Source organism: Podarcis bocagei, assembly GCF_964188305.1.
Source record: "Podarcis bocagei genome assembly, chromosome: 6".
Classification (NCBI taxonomy): domain Eukaryota; kingdom Metazoa; phylum Chordata; class Lepidosauria; order Squamata; family Lacertidae; genus Podarcis; species Podarcis bocagei.
In genome coordinates, this window is record NC_138130.1 from 45,626,784 (window position 1) to 45,642,115 (window position 15,332).

The 15,332-nt window shown below is 39.0% G+C and overlaps 1 long non-coding RNA gene across 3 annotated transcripts in view; it reads right to left on the reverse strand.

Moving 5' to 3' along the window:
• Positions 1 to 15,332, reverse strand: part of LOC308589032 — a 94,431-nt gene that overhangs the window by 21,202 nt on the left and 57,897 nt on the right. The window lies entirely within an intron of this gene.

Below are 15,332 nucleotides of genomic sequence, written 5' to 3' on the forward strand. Positions count from 1 at the left end.
AGTATCCAGCCAACAGAACCAAGCAGAGAACCCTGGATACTAGATAGATAACTGGACCATATACGCTCTTATTCCTGTTACATTCTTTTCTTATTTCTTTAATATTATGCATTAAATTCAATCATGTTTAGACCTAAGATATACATTGGTACCTCAGTTTAAGAACAGTCCAGTTTAAGAACAATTTGGTTTACAAATTCCACAAAACCAGAAATAGTGTCTTGGTTTTAGAACTTTACCTTGGTCTAAGAACAGAATCCGAAGGGTGGAAGGGCACCAGCGGTGGGAGGCCTCATTAGGAAAAGTGCACCTCAGTTTAAGAACAGTTTTGGTTTAAGAACGGACTTCCAGAACGGATTAAGTTCGTAAACCTAGGTACCACTGTATTGGGAGAATGGACCTGATAAAGTCTTTGTTTCCCTTCTTTCTTTCTTTTATTTTAAGAGAAGCTGTATCCAGGTTTCAAAAGCATGATTGAAAATATGTGATGATATAGGCATTTTGGAACGGAAGAAGCATCTGACTCCTAGAAATATATAGCTAAGTTAAGCCATGGACCTCTACTGGAATGGAAGAGCACATCAACTTGGTAGGAGATGTGGCCTACAAGTGTACCAGCAGTGTTGGTAAATATTACTCTGCATTTTAGCAGAGCTGCCTCTTTGTATACTTGCTGCTGCTGACCAGAGATGCTGTGGGATGAACCACATTTGTTAATTCCGTCAGTCACCATGAAATACAACCCTTTCCTTGCAGATCCAGTACATCATTTAGAGCAACTGCTTCAACTCTCATCCAAATCTCACTTACTGCTTATTGTAACACATTTCTACTCACTTTGGAACTCTTAGAGCAGGAATTAAATGAACATAGACAGTTTTGCAACACACAGTCTCTGCCTTCATAACACATTTCAATATCTTTAGCAGTTTGCTTGTAAAAAGCACTTGTTTCGCAGGAGAGCAAAGGAAAATACCCGTCACATAACATTTTGGTAGCATGAAGGGATTTGTCTGTCAAAATTTAGAATGTTGTTATTCTTTTGAAGTGCTGAGCCAGGCTATAGCCGCTGGAGATATTTTAGCTGCTTCACCATTCTCTCCCATCTTGCTATTCCAGAAACTTTGGAGAGAAAGACTAATATAAATCATTTGGTCCACTGTGGTTTTTTTGTCATTCATTGATTTAATATGATCCTTAAATTGGTCTCCCTCACAGTTTATATGGGGGGATAAAGCAAGAGATGACAGCTGCCCATAGCATTCAGGTTGACAAAATGTACCGTACCTTGGAAAAACCATAACGGTAAGGTCATGCAAATGGGCAAGAATCACTAAAAATAATCTTTGTTGTTGATCAGCTGCAATTGTGTAAACAGTTATCATGAAGTAAGTCAAACTCAAATCTTCATTATGGCCACAGGCCAGCATAAGGTAAAAGCACCTACGTACAAAAGTAGAGCATGTTAAATAGACAATAGAGCAACTATAGAAGTAAGGGGTACGCAAATACTCATTCTCTCAATTACAATAAACCAGGATGAGATCGAAACATATAAGGCACATAAATCAAGCAGAATATAAAATGTTTAGATTTAAACCTTCAGTTTTAGACCTGTTGTCATAAAGTAAGATTTGTATTTCAACAGCAGCAATGAACTTTAAACAATTCATATACCACAACTACCGCAGGTTTTAAACCCATAAGAAACAAATGACAAAATGACATTTCACCTAAGCTATGGGATGTAAATTTCCTGATTCATATATAGCCCTGTTCTGTGCCTGAAAGGAACCTACTAGTAGTATAATATATTTAATTTAATATATTTTTCAAAGTATTTTGTTTTCTAGGAGCATAGAATCATAGAGTTGGAAGAGACCACAAGGGCCATCGAGTCCAACCCCCTGCCAAGCAGGAAACACCATCAGAGCACTCCTGACATATGGTTGTCAAGCCTCTGCTTAAAGACCTCCAAAGGAGGAGACTCCACCACACTCCTTGGCAGCAAATTCCACTGTCGAACAGCTCTTACTGTCAGGAAGTTCTTCCTAATGTTTAGGTGGAATCTTCTTTCTTGTAGTTTGGATCCATTGCTCCGTGTCCGCTTCTCTGGAGCAACAGAAAACAACCTTTCTCCCTCCTCTATGTGACATCCTTTTATATATTTGAACATGGCTATCATATCACCCCTTAACCTCCTCTTCTCCAGGCTAAACATGCCCAGCTCCCTTAGCCGTTCCTCATAAGGCATCGTTTCCAGGCCTTTGACCATTTTGGTTGCCCTCCTCTGGACACGTTCCAGTTTGTCAGTGTCCTCCTTGAATTGTGGTGCCCAGAACTGGACACAGTACTCCAGGTGAGGTCTGACCAGAGCAGAATACAGTGGCACTATTACTTCCCTTGATCTAGATGCTATACTTCTATTGATGCAGCCCAGAATTGCATTGGCTTTTTTAGCTGCCGCGTCACATTGTTGGCTCATGTCAAGTTTGTGGTCAACCAAGACTCCTAGATCCTTTTCACATGTACTGCTCTCAAGCCAGGTGTCACCCATCTTTTATTTGTGCCTCTCATTTTTTTTGCCCAAGTGCAATACTTTACATTTCTCCCTGTTAAAATTCATCTTGTTTGTTTTTGCCCAGTTCTCTAATCTGTCAAGGTCGTTTTGAAGTGCGATCCTGTCCTCTGGGGTGTTAGCCACCCCTCCCAGTTTGGTGTCATCTGCAAATTTGATCAGGATGCCCTTGAGTCCATCATCCAAGTCGTTGATAAAGATGTTGAATAAGACCGGGCCCAAGCAGAACCCTGTGGCACCCCACTAGTCACTCTTCTCCAGGATGAAGAGGAACCATTGATGAGCACCCTTTGGGTTCGGTCAGTCAGCCAGTTACAAATCCACTAAGTGGTAGCATAGTCAAGACCACATTTTACCAGCTTCTTTACAAGAACATCATGGGGCACCTTGTCAAATGCCTTACTGAAATCAAGGTAGGCTATATCCACTGCGTTCCCTTCATCTACCAGGCTTGTAATTCTGTCAAAAAACGAGATCAGGTTAGTCTGACATGACTTATTTTTCAGAAATCCATGCTGACTATTGGTGATCACAGCATTCCTTTCTAGGTGCTCACAGACTGTTTGCTTAATGATCTGCTCCAGAATCTTCCCTGGTATTGATGTCAGACTGACTGGGCGGTAATTATTTGGGTCCTCTCTTTTCCCCTTTTTGAAAATAGGGACAACATTTGCCCTCCTCCAGTCTGCCGGGACTTCGCCTGTTCTCCAGGAATTCTCAAAGATGACTGCCAGTGGTTCTGAGAGCACATCTGCCAGTTCTTTTAATACTCTTGGATGCAGTTCATCTGGCCCTGGAGACTTGAATACATCTAAACTAGCCAAGTATTCTTGTACTATCTCCTTAGTTATTCTGGGCTGTGTTTCCTCTGCTGAATCATTTGCTCCAAATTCTTCAGGTCGGGCATTGTTTTCTTTATCGGAGAAGACTGATGCAAAGAAGGCATTGAGGAGTTCAGCCCTTTCTGTGTCCCCTGTTTGCATTTCACCATCTTCTCCTCTGAGTGACCCCACTGTTTCTTTGTTCTTCCTTTTGTTACGAAAATACCCATAAAAGCCTTTTTTGTTGCTTTTAACCTCTCTAGCAAGCCTGAGTTCATTCTGTGCTTTAGCTTTTCTGACTTTGTGTCTACACGTACTGGCTATTTGTTTGAATTCCTCTTTGGTGGTTTCCCCCCTTTTCCATTTTTTGTACACATCCTTTTTTAATCTTAACTCAGTTAAAAGTTCTTTAGATAGCCACCCTGGCTTCTTTAGGCACCTTCCATGTTTCCGTCTCATTGGTATTGCCTGACGTTGTGCTTTTACTATCTCCCTCTTAACAAACTCCCAGCCATCATGAACTCCCTTTCCTTTTAGTATTACTTAACCCCAGTTTAACCCCATCATACTTTAAGATGTAATACTTTGTTCTCTATGTTAACAACACTTGAAGGTAAGAAGATAGGTTAATAAAATTGACTGGAAGTTAATTTGTTTGCATTAATTCTATGTATAAATATGAAAACAAGCTACAACAGGGGTAGGCAACCTGTGGCCTTCCAACTGTTGCTCTGCTGCACCTCCCATCTTCCCTGATCATTAGCAACGCTGGCTGGGCCTTATGAGAGTTAGAGTACATCAGCCTGAAGAAAGACCCAGATTCCCCACCCTGGGCTATGGAATAAATAGTAAGAGGGGTTCAGCCTGAAATATTCCCAGTGATTCGCCCTCAAAAAGAGTATGATGATGCTAAAAAGATAGTGTTTCTCCCTGGAGGTAATAATTATTATACCCTACCACAAGCAAGACAGGAAGAAAGGAGTGCCTGGCGTGCTCTGGTCCATGGGGTCATGAAGAGTCGGACACGACTAAATGACTAAACAACAACAACACCACAAGCATAATCTGCGTGAGCAAGATCATGCAGTGTACTTTCTCATCCACACTTTAAATAAAATAGCTCATGATTCTGAAGTTATCGTGGTAGCCGTTTCAGATGATTTGGCTTCTAATCAAAGGAATGTTTATTTTCTCAGCAGTCATGTATGCTGGTTTTGGAGGGGATGCTTTTCATTGTTTGACAGGTAAATTGCAGGGGAATATTTTAGGGACACCCTTCATAACAAGCTTAACAGGTGACCAGCAATGCACTTACAAGGCGGGTGGAGTGTTTGCCAGAGCTTTTGTTCTCTGGTGAACAGTTTGCAGTAGCTGTAATTATGCACTTGGGGACACTTAGAAAGACAATTAAAACAATTAGCATTATACATGTAACTTAAGCATTACATTATAATGCTTCACATTTATCTTCCTAACACCTAGAAAACATCGAATGGGAACAATTATACACATACTACAAAGTTATGGACATACTACAAAACAATTATTCACACAGCGCCAAAGCAGGATAATCACACAGGTCTCTACTTTAAAGCAACAATCCCACTAAAGTCGAGTTAGCTCAGTTCAATTCTACCTCTATGGTCACTCCCAGATGACCTATTTAATTAGCATTCAGCCTGAATTGTTTGCAGAGACATCAGCTATCTAATGAGTATTCAGCTAGAGTTGTTTGTGGGGAGATCAGATTACCATGGGTCAAGCCAGTGTTATCCCACACTTTCCAATCTATTTCCCTGTCATTTTCCTTATTGCAAAAAGCCCACTCTTTTGGAGAAGTGGGTTTGCTTCTCACCGGGGTTCAGGTCAGATTTAATTACACAGATGGGATATGACCAAATCCCACCCCAAAATAGTGACAGCCTGGAAATGCCCTCCGTGGAATGCAGATCTTTGACAGACTTCTGCCATAGAAACACTGAGGTTTAAACAGAAGGTGCTTAAAGTCATAGCAATAAAGTTGCCTGCTTTCCACAAAGAGATCTATAACAGAGTTCATTCTCAAAAACCTGAACAATCCTATATCCAAAGAATATTTGTTTGTTTTTTTCAACTTCACGTAAACGCTGTCCAGTCTCTTGAGATTCAGCAGCAGAAACATGCAAAGAGCACTGTGCATGTTTACACTGAATTCTGTAACAACTAGTATCTTTTTGTTTGGCACCTGTGATCATGACGCAGTCATGGAGTCACATGACTTGCTGAAACAATTGCAACAGGCTTAATTTTTTGAATTTCTATCAACTTTTATTCCTAAGAATGCTGCACACACTAGCAATATTTTTTTAAAAAAAAAACCATAATTTTTCCACACCCAGGAAGGGAAAATGGTTGAGGAAACATACACCATAAAGTAGGTAAAATATAGGGTTTCTTTCCATAAAATAAATAAAAGGTGAGTGCATAATTTCAGAGCAGATAAACAAGGTGTATGTGCAGTTTTCTTTTTGATGTTACTCTTTTACTGGCAAAAATACAAAGTTATCATGACACAGTAAGCTTTCCCCTCTTGCAAACTGAGACAAAAATAAAACAGTGTAAGTAAACTGTGTGTGAAAACTTTTTTTTTAAAGCCAAATGACTGCCAGTATTAATTTTACAGAGTTGTTTTGAAAGCTGTTTGAATTGGCTACATTAGTGGCAGATTGTTCGCCAGCTCAACCCTATGATCCTATAGATCTCAGTGGCACAAGATAAATTCAAAACCTGAGCCCAGTAAGTGTAACAGAAACAGATGTTCAGCCTTGCTTGCCAGGAACATACAAATCTACCTTTGGTATAATATGTGGCCAGCTCAGTTTTGCATGAAAGGTCCAGTCCATTTCACACAGAGAAGCCGCTCAAACAAACAAACAAACAATCTTCTCTTCCTAGCTTACTACATGCATTAGACTGACCATGTATCTCATTTTATAGAGGACAGATTTCTATTTGCAGGACTGTCCAATCAACGTCTGCTTCAAAGGTAAGAAACTAGAAGAAGAGAAAGCAGAGTGTGTGAAATTGCCTATCAAGAATTAGCATCTGGACAGCAGATGGAGCAGGCACACAGGTGACCTGCTCACAGTCTGACCCACCTTGGTGAGATGTACTGTGTTTCTGTGTAAATCATAGTAATCAGTTCTAAATGCACAATGATACATATATACAAGCATATGCAAATTTTATGCAAATCTGTATCTCTCCTCACCCATACCCCATTGGATAATGCATTTCCTTCTTTTTGGCGATACATAAGTGGCCTAATATGCGTGGAGTTGTGGGGTTTTTTTTAAAAAAGGGGGGGAGAGAAATAATTTAAAATGTAACAAACCCCCATCCATTTCCAAACACATATACATGCACACAGAGTCTGGTGTCATCCAGAATGGAATGTCCCTAACAAACTGCACCAAATGACAAGGAATCTACTACTCATTCCCACATCACTAGCTTATTATCAGAGGGAAAGAGAATAACCAGGACTCAGCTAAATTGGTAAAGAAAAAGCGTTGTATATGCAATATAACATTGTGCCACCAGATGGTGCTGTGGGGTCCTCTTTTTCTCTACCTGTTTTCCCTGTTTAAATTTACAACGTGTTTAACTGAAACGCTTCTTTGATGTGCCTAGATCCAGCCCTATTCACCTTGTTGGTTAGGTAGGTATCATATAAATATTGAGTCCTGGTACAGGATGGCCACTGGGATTGCCGCTCTATGTTTGTTTGTAATGCCTAAGTAATCCATCTGAAATTTACCTAGCACTATTTCACTAGCTCAAGACCAAAGATTCATTATTATCATTGTAGACTATGCTGTGTCTTGGGTTAACAGCAGACACTCTCATAAACATCATTAATAATACTTTTTTAAAAGGTTTCCTCAATAGTATAGGCTGCCAAAAAGGCCACTACTATAGCATCATGACAATAAACAAAAAATTACATGGCGTATGTGTCATAATTATTCTACTGAGAGAATTTCAAGTGCTTATAACTGCAATAATATACCCTCTAACCTGGGAATATGCCTAATTTAGTCCAATGGGACATACTTCTGAGTAGAAGTATAACCTGGCCTTATAACCAGTGAATTTACAAGACCATTTGTGCATGTTAAATTTCTTTAAAAGAATATTGCCATTTACGTGAACATTGATAAAATCCAAAACAAACAAACCATATGCTGTACTCTGTTGCTTCATTACTTTCAGACTCTAGTGGAATGTCCACTATACTCAGTGAACACTGCATTAAAATGTGTTAATGAATAGTCAAGATGATATATATCAATTTGGCCCCTACATAATAGTATTGTGTGTCTGAAAATACACAAAACTTAACAAACATCAAGAGATAACTGGGGGGAAACTAAGTTACTCCTTCCAAAAATAGAGCACCAGAAGCTGTAAAAAAGAATGTCAAGTATGAACTCCTCGTCCCTATTTCACTTAAAACAACCATCTCACATAATTCAAAAGTAATTTTTCATTCATATTTGTAGAGAGATGCCCATCAGCTTCAGGAAGCCTGGAACGAATGTTGACATATCTCTGACTGAATACAAGTTTCTTCCCTGAAAAACAATGACCTCAGTTTCCCCCCAAATAAATAAGTTTATAAACTAGCAATAAAGTTGCAGCAATTGATTTAAGACAAATAAACCAGAAGGGATTTTGCAAGATTAAATGAGACAGATTTCAGATGAATTTTTTAAACGAAAAACTAGACAAAGAAAGAGGCTGACCAAAAGGGGAAAAAGGGGGGAGAGAACAGCATTTAAAAATTTAATGAACCTCCCACTGATTTTGCTAGAACTAGATTGATACTGTAGGACTACAGCACTGGAAGAATGCCTAAAATGAACTGCTAAGATATTGTGCTGATAAATACCGAAGCAGGAAAGGCACTCATGGCTGTAGTATGCTTGATCTAAGCTTATCCAAGGTGTTATATATCCAGGGTGTGCAATAACATTCAGCTCAGACCCAAATTCAGAAAACTGCCCAGTTTGGCTTGGAACTCTTTGTACGGTGCTGCCTTAATCTCAGTTCCAGATCAGAACTTTGCTTCAGGAAACCTGAAGTGTGAAGTTTCCCTGTTCACTATTATAGAAAAATTTAAAAACGGCTAAACTCCTTTTGAATTATGGTGCTGGAGGAGACTTTTGAGAGTCCCATGGACTGCAAGAAGATCAAACCTATCCATTCTTAAGGAAATCAGCCCTGAGTGTTCCCTGGAAGGTCATATCCTGAAGCTGAGGCTCCAGTACTTTGGCCACCTCATGAGAAGAGAAGATTCCCTGGAAAAGACCCTGATGTTGGGAAAGATTGAGGGCACAAGGAGAAGGGGATGACAGAGGACAAGATGGTTGGACAGTGTTCTCGAAGCGACCAACATGAGTTTGACCAAACTCCAGGAGGCAGTGGAAGACAGGAGTGCCTGGCGTGCTCTGGTCCATGGGGTCACGAAGAGTTGGACACGACTAAACAACAACAAACTCATTTTGACAGGAATGGACTGAATGGAATTTTCAGGCATAGTAGCCCCTCTACAGTGGATCAAGTCTGCATAATTTCAGACAAATGGGCACGTGGGGGCATCTTTCATGTGTACCTGATTGCATGTGCAATTGCACGTGAACATCTCTGGTGATGTGTATGGTATAAGCGCTCAATCATTCCCTCTAATCCCAAACTAGGGAAAGAATTTGCTAAAAAAAAAACCTCAATTTGCATGAATTTCTTTCTACTGCCCATCTCACGTCTTGGTGTCAACAAAAGCAGGTAATTTTTTTCTGGTTCCACTAAAAATACTGGCTCTCGCACTATTATACATATTGCTGATAGAAAATGTCTTTTCAACTAATCAATGAGCTAATTAAATACTGAATCTATAGCAAATCAATAGGTAAAAATGGATCAGAAAGTAGATGATGTAAAAAGTATGTTTTTAAAAAAGCAAAACTAGCCAAGATAATACAAACATACTAAAGAGATCTGAGCCAATGGAAGCACATGCAAATGTATTATTTTTTAAAAGTATAATTATACATTTACTCAGAAACTATAATAACTCTGTAGGACCTGTTTTGGTAACTGTGGTAAATAATTGGCATTTCTTATAACTAAATACATATTTATATACCATGCTAGATGGGGTTTCAAGGACCTAGAATGGGTTCCCTTGGCTTTAAATATGCTGCAGTGTGGCTGATCTAATCTCCTGGCAAATACTGTGTTTTATCATTTTAATTAAAACTGGAAGAATTTGCAACTATTTAAAACAAGTTCAAGTAATATTCAATTAGTTAGATTAGTTGAATACTGTGAGTTAAAATAATTATTTCCTAGTGAAAATGCAAAATACAGTAATAGCAACAATGAAAAATGAAAAAAATCCCCCCTTAGGCCCCAAGTCCCATTGTTCCCTTGACACTCCATTCCCTTCATAGCAATAACTCACATGGGTGGGGGAACCCACTTACTTTTCCCCCATCCATGTGAGGGCTTTCCCTACCTCTACTTTCTTCTTGGTCCTTGCCATCATCTATCATCTCCTAACATTATCAAGTCATTTGCTTACTGCATGCGCTGTGCTTCTTTATTATTCAATCAATTTCCCTGAATCTCATTTGGACTCATAGATTACCCAGCTTCACATGCCTTCCATCAAATATTCCAATAGTGTCTTACCAGACCACACTGATCTAGTTGGTGTTGCAATTGTGTTCCATGTCAGAATGCAATGGTTTGGCAACACTTGAGTCCTTGGTAAAAATTCAGGGAACAAATTAGGTCAATTCTGGAGAAACTGGCTAATACAGAAGCAGCCCATGTATGTATGAGATCAGAGCAGCCAATATTTTGCTCTGCTTTATCTTCCCCCCACTCCCATTTGCTTTCACCGCGATATTTAAAACTTCATCAACGGTGTAATCCAATGCAGAGCTACACAAAAGCCTGTCCAAACTCTCAATTTTACAACATCTGCATTGTTATTCTTTTTATTATTAAATAATTGTTTACTATTGCTAAGTTTATTCATCGCTTTTTACAAGAGTCTCAAAGTTTGCAAAGGGTTGATTTAAAATACAGCAATGGCATAAAAACTAACAGAACAATAGAACATACCTAATACCTGAAATCCACTAACCACATAAATAAAAAATATGCACCTCCTTGCTCTGACATCGTGGCAACTCAGTGGGGTAGCATATTTCACTAGCTCCCTTATTATATTCCAAATCAATCGTATTAATGTCATATATGGTGCCATCAGTGTGCATAGTGCTCTAAAGAGTAAAAAGAGGACACATGGCAAAAAAAAAACATGAAAGGGAGGGAAACAGAGTTAGGGGGAAAACATTTGATAACATGGGATTTCTTCCTTTACATGTGTTTAGGTAGTCTACGCAGCCAATGGTTTGAACATAACAGGAAAAGAGTCTGAAAAATAGCTGCTTAGGTACAGCCTTGAGGAGGAAATATTATATTATGTGTTGAGTTTTCCAAGGTCGAGTGCATGTTACTGGCTTAATTATATACTCTGTAAATTATATTTATAGAGAAAAACACCGACAATTTTAATTACAGTGGTTCTTACCATGTCCATCAAATGCTAAACACACCTGTGGTGCCATAGAAATCATAATAAAAAGTTCTAGTTATTTTTACAGCACAATCCTAAGCACCTCTACTCAGAAGACTCACTGAGTTCAATGGGATTTACTTCCAGGTAACTGTATAAAGTTTTGCAGGAGTAAAATGGTAAAGAAAAAGGACTCCTGGACAGTTAAGTCCAGTCAAAGGCAACTATAGGGCATGGCGCTCATCTCACTTTCAGGCTGAGGGAGCTGGTGTTTGTCCACAGACAGCTTTCCCAGCCATGTGGCCAGCAATGACTGTGACGAGTGCCACAGAGCACAGAAACACAGCTACCTTCCTACCATAGCAGTACCTATTTTTCTACTTGCACTGGTATGCTTTCGAACTGCTAGGTTGGCAGAAGCTGGGACAGAGAAACGGGAACTTACTTGGTTGTGCAGATTCAAATTGTCAACCTTCTGATCTGCAAGTCCAAGAGGCTCAGTGGTTTAGACCACAGTGCCACCTGCATCCCTATTGCAGGAGTAAACATTATAATGACTCTGAATTCCGAGTGTTTCATTTCCTGACTTCTTAACCTATACTCAAATCTAGGAGCAAGTGTTAAACTTCCAGTATGTATGACCAACCCCACTAAAATTATTTACTACTGGGTTGCTTTTGTTCATTTTATGATTATTTTGATTTTTAGGTCATCTGTATGAAAGATTCAGACTAGACAAAGAAATAGGATGAGTTTCTGTCCTGAAGACACTCAGTGAGATTTTTTTAAAATGCTCAATACTGCTGTGATGAACTATAAGCATGTCCTGTAAAATTTTGCTGTTCTGGGCTGTAAACACTTCATAACTCCTACACAGATCATGGGGGTTCAGATGACTCATTACTGACCTATTTAATTGGTGATAATGTCATGCCATGAGATATTTTCTTTTATGTGACCTACAAAAATGAAAAGGTCACCTTGTGGTGAGTCACCATATGAGGAAAGTTTCAAACAACTAGGTATATTCAAAAAGCAGGAACCAGTCCCATGTTATGGGCATGTTAGCTTAATAAATCTTGTTAAGTTATTCAATAAAGTTGAGAAAGAAAATCCAAATGACACAAAAAATTTCTACTAGTATGGTTGGCATATTTTTTCCCATAGTGAAAATTGGCCATACCTAATCTACCCACATTTTTTAAATAACAGAGGTTCATTTTTCCAGTTACACACAATCACAATCAAGCGATAGCATAAAAGCTCTGTTTAAGAACCATATGGTGCATAGCTATCCACTACATTAAGCAGACATAGGAGAATATCGGTTGACAGAGGGGCATGCTGTAAGTAATTTTTTCCTGAATAACTGTTTCCAAAATAGAGCACCCCAATACTTGTAATAAAATCTTATTTTTCCCAAGCATTTCTAACACCTATCAGAAGTATGCTTGTTTATACAATGAGCAAAAGTGCTGCAAAAGTTTCCTATAGCAACTCTCAAGCTATTAAAGTGAGGGGTTTTTTGTTGGGGGCGGGGAATCAATGGAATAAATAGATACTGCCAACCAGCTTTCCAAGCTTTATGGCACAGTAATTGATCTGTTGTAAATATAAAGGAATATGACAGATTGCATGCACCAGGGCTAAGGTTTGCAGGACACAGGACTTGGAAGCTCAAAGGTACTGGCTCTCCCTCTTGCTGCAACCTTACACAGAACTGAACACTGGGGCTCATTAGTGGGTCTGAAACCACGTGAGAGCTTGCGGCACAGAATCCTTGGCCCGGACACCTATTGCTGACATGAACACACACATGCCCGCAGCATCACTCTGTTACACTTGAGCACTGGATGGGTAAACTACTAACCCTCTCCCTGTCGTCTAGTGTTCTGTGTCAAACTGACATGCTCTCATCTCTTTTCCTCTCCACTTTTTAGCATAGTGTTCATGTCCACTCTCACTCTCTTTCTCTTCCAATAATTTATTCTCCACTTTAGGGTTGTGAATGCAGTAGGGTATAAGGTGAGAGTCACTAGTGGATTTATGCTTTATGTACTGTGCTGCATTGTTTAGTGTGCAACTGAATCTCCTTTCCACCCCAGTTTAATAAATCTGGTGCTTCTACATTTGAGTTCTTGGTGTAGTTGTGAATTGCTGGATCCTGAAATCCCAGACACATGCCGAAGGTGGTCCGGGATTGGCCCACATAAAGATTCCTTTCCTTTTGCAAGCATGTTTAAGGGTCACATGTGAAATGCGGATACATGCAAGTCCCCAGAGATATGTGTAACAAACCACATAGGTAGAAGTGATTCTTAATTCTCTGTTAATTCAACAGTGTGGGAGAATTTCTTCAAAATATCATATAAACAGTATTGCGCATCTAGAATGTATTCAGCCACACCAAAACGATGTTAAAGAAGTCAGAGAGAGCATGCATGTTTGGTGACAGTATGTAAAGATAGGTTAATACTGGGGAGATGTGAGTCTATATACGAAAAAATATATAACATTTTATATTGTCCCTTTAATTTCATTGCTTTGGCTTTTGAAATACAGTGTTAAACCTGAACACTGAGAACTGGTGTGTAATCTATTGACTGCTGCAAAGATGACAACAGTGGGGAAAATGGAGTATTACTCAAACTGTGAAAGAACAGAGAAGGCGGGCTTGGCAAATGATATTGATTGCAAAGCAGTTCATTTTAAATGGCTGTAGGAAAGTAAATCTTGTACAATCATTTCTTGATTGGAAATATGGCAACTTTTTATTACATTTTGGAATAGGATTAAACCATAGCAAATGTTAGGCAGGCAATACTGCTGGTGATACAGAGTGGTTTTAAAAAGATATTATATGCTTTATTTTCTACTGTGAAAATTGCTTTAACATCTCCCCAAATGCGTTCAAAAGCACATTCCAGTCAGCAAAACAGGCAAGGAGGGCACATAGCAGGGCTAGTGGGAGGCGTGACCTGCAAGGGGGGGCACAGCTTGGGGAGGGTCCCAAGGGCTGGATGGAGAAGCCTGCAAAGCCACATTCATCTCCTAGGCCTAAGGTTCCCCCTGCCTGCTCTATTTCTAAATCAGTTTCATCCTGGAAGCAAAATGCCATTCTGGCACACTAAAGATTTTTCAAGCCTAGAGGCAGGAAAACATCAATATTCAGAAGAAATGCAGAGCAAGTCCTAAAGTTAATCAGCTTTTTAAAGTGTTTGCTTAATTTGGGACCTCACTTAAAGGGTTTATGCACTTGCTCCATAGACTGTGTCTTTCCACATGTCGAAGCATGCAGCCATTGTGGAGGATGATTGAATGTGCAAACAATAGGAGCCCGTAATGGGAATAAAACCTTTTGCATTCAACAAGACCACGTAGCTTGAATACAAATAGGGTTGCTAGTTGTTTCTTCATTTAGAAAGGTGCAAAGAGGCTAATTTCTAGAAAATGGCAGCCTAACATAACATCTTCAGTAGGACACAGGGCTTTCCTTGGAGATATGCTATCAATCAAAACAACGTCTAGGGTGGATCAGTAACTCACTGGACAAAAAGCTCCCATGTCCAACCTTGAAAACAGTCAACCACAGCACGATGTTAGTTTAAAGCCTTCTCTATTCTCTCTCTATATTTTTTTTAAAAAGAAAATATGTGCTGAAATGCTTTTTAAGATGTCATTTCATCAATTTTTCCATACCATTGAAGGCTTCTTTGCCTGCAGTTAAATAGGATTTCACCTTAAAGCTCAGTCAAGAACTAAACCTAGTTATGGGGTTCATTAGCAAAGAATTTGATTCTTCATTTTACACAAGTCAATAATTCTTCAGATTAGTCACTAACATCTAGTACAATACTATGAATTAAAAATGCATCCTGTGAAGCCACTATTAATTAAAAGAAGTATTTAAATGCAAAACTATAGATATTGCTAGTGAGCCTGAAAGGTGAAGGCAATTTTAAAAATCTTTATAAAAGTTCAGACTTAATTATTTATTGTAGATGCCATCTTGATTAAAAAAAAGTAATGATATGATTTGTACTAAGTTCCTTGCTGCTCACTCCTGCAGTTTTCATGCTGTGAAAATGCTTTCTATTTCATTTTCTTTATATGTCTCTTGGTGACAAAATGATAGCATGCTTGTCATCAATCATTTCTAGGGCATCCAAGAAGTCATAAAAAAGCTTGAAGTCTTCTTTGGCATGCAACTGCTATGCAGTATTTGGAATTGAATAGTATTGCAGTCAAAAATATGGTTCTGCAAAGTGACAGATTTTGGTCTACATGTTTTAGTCTATTTCTG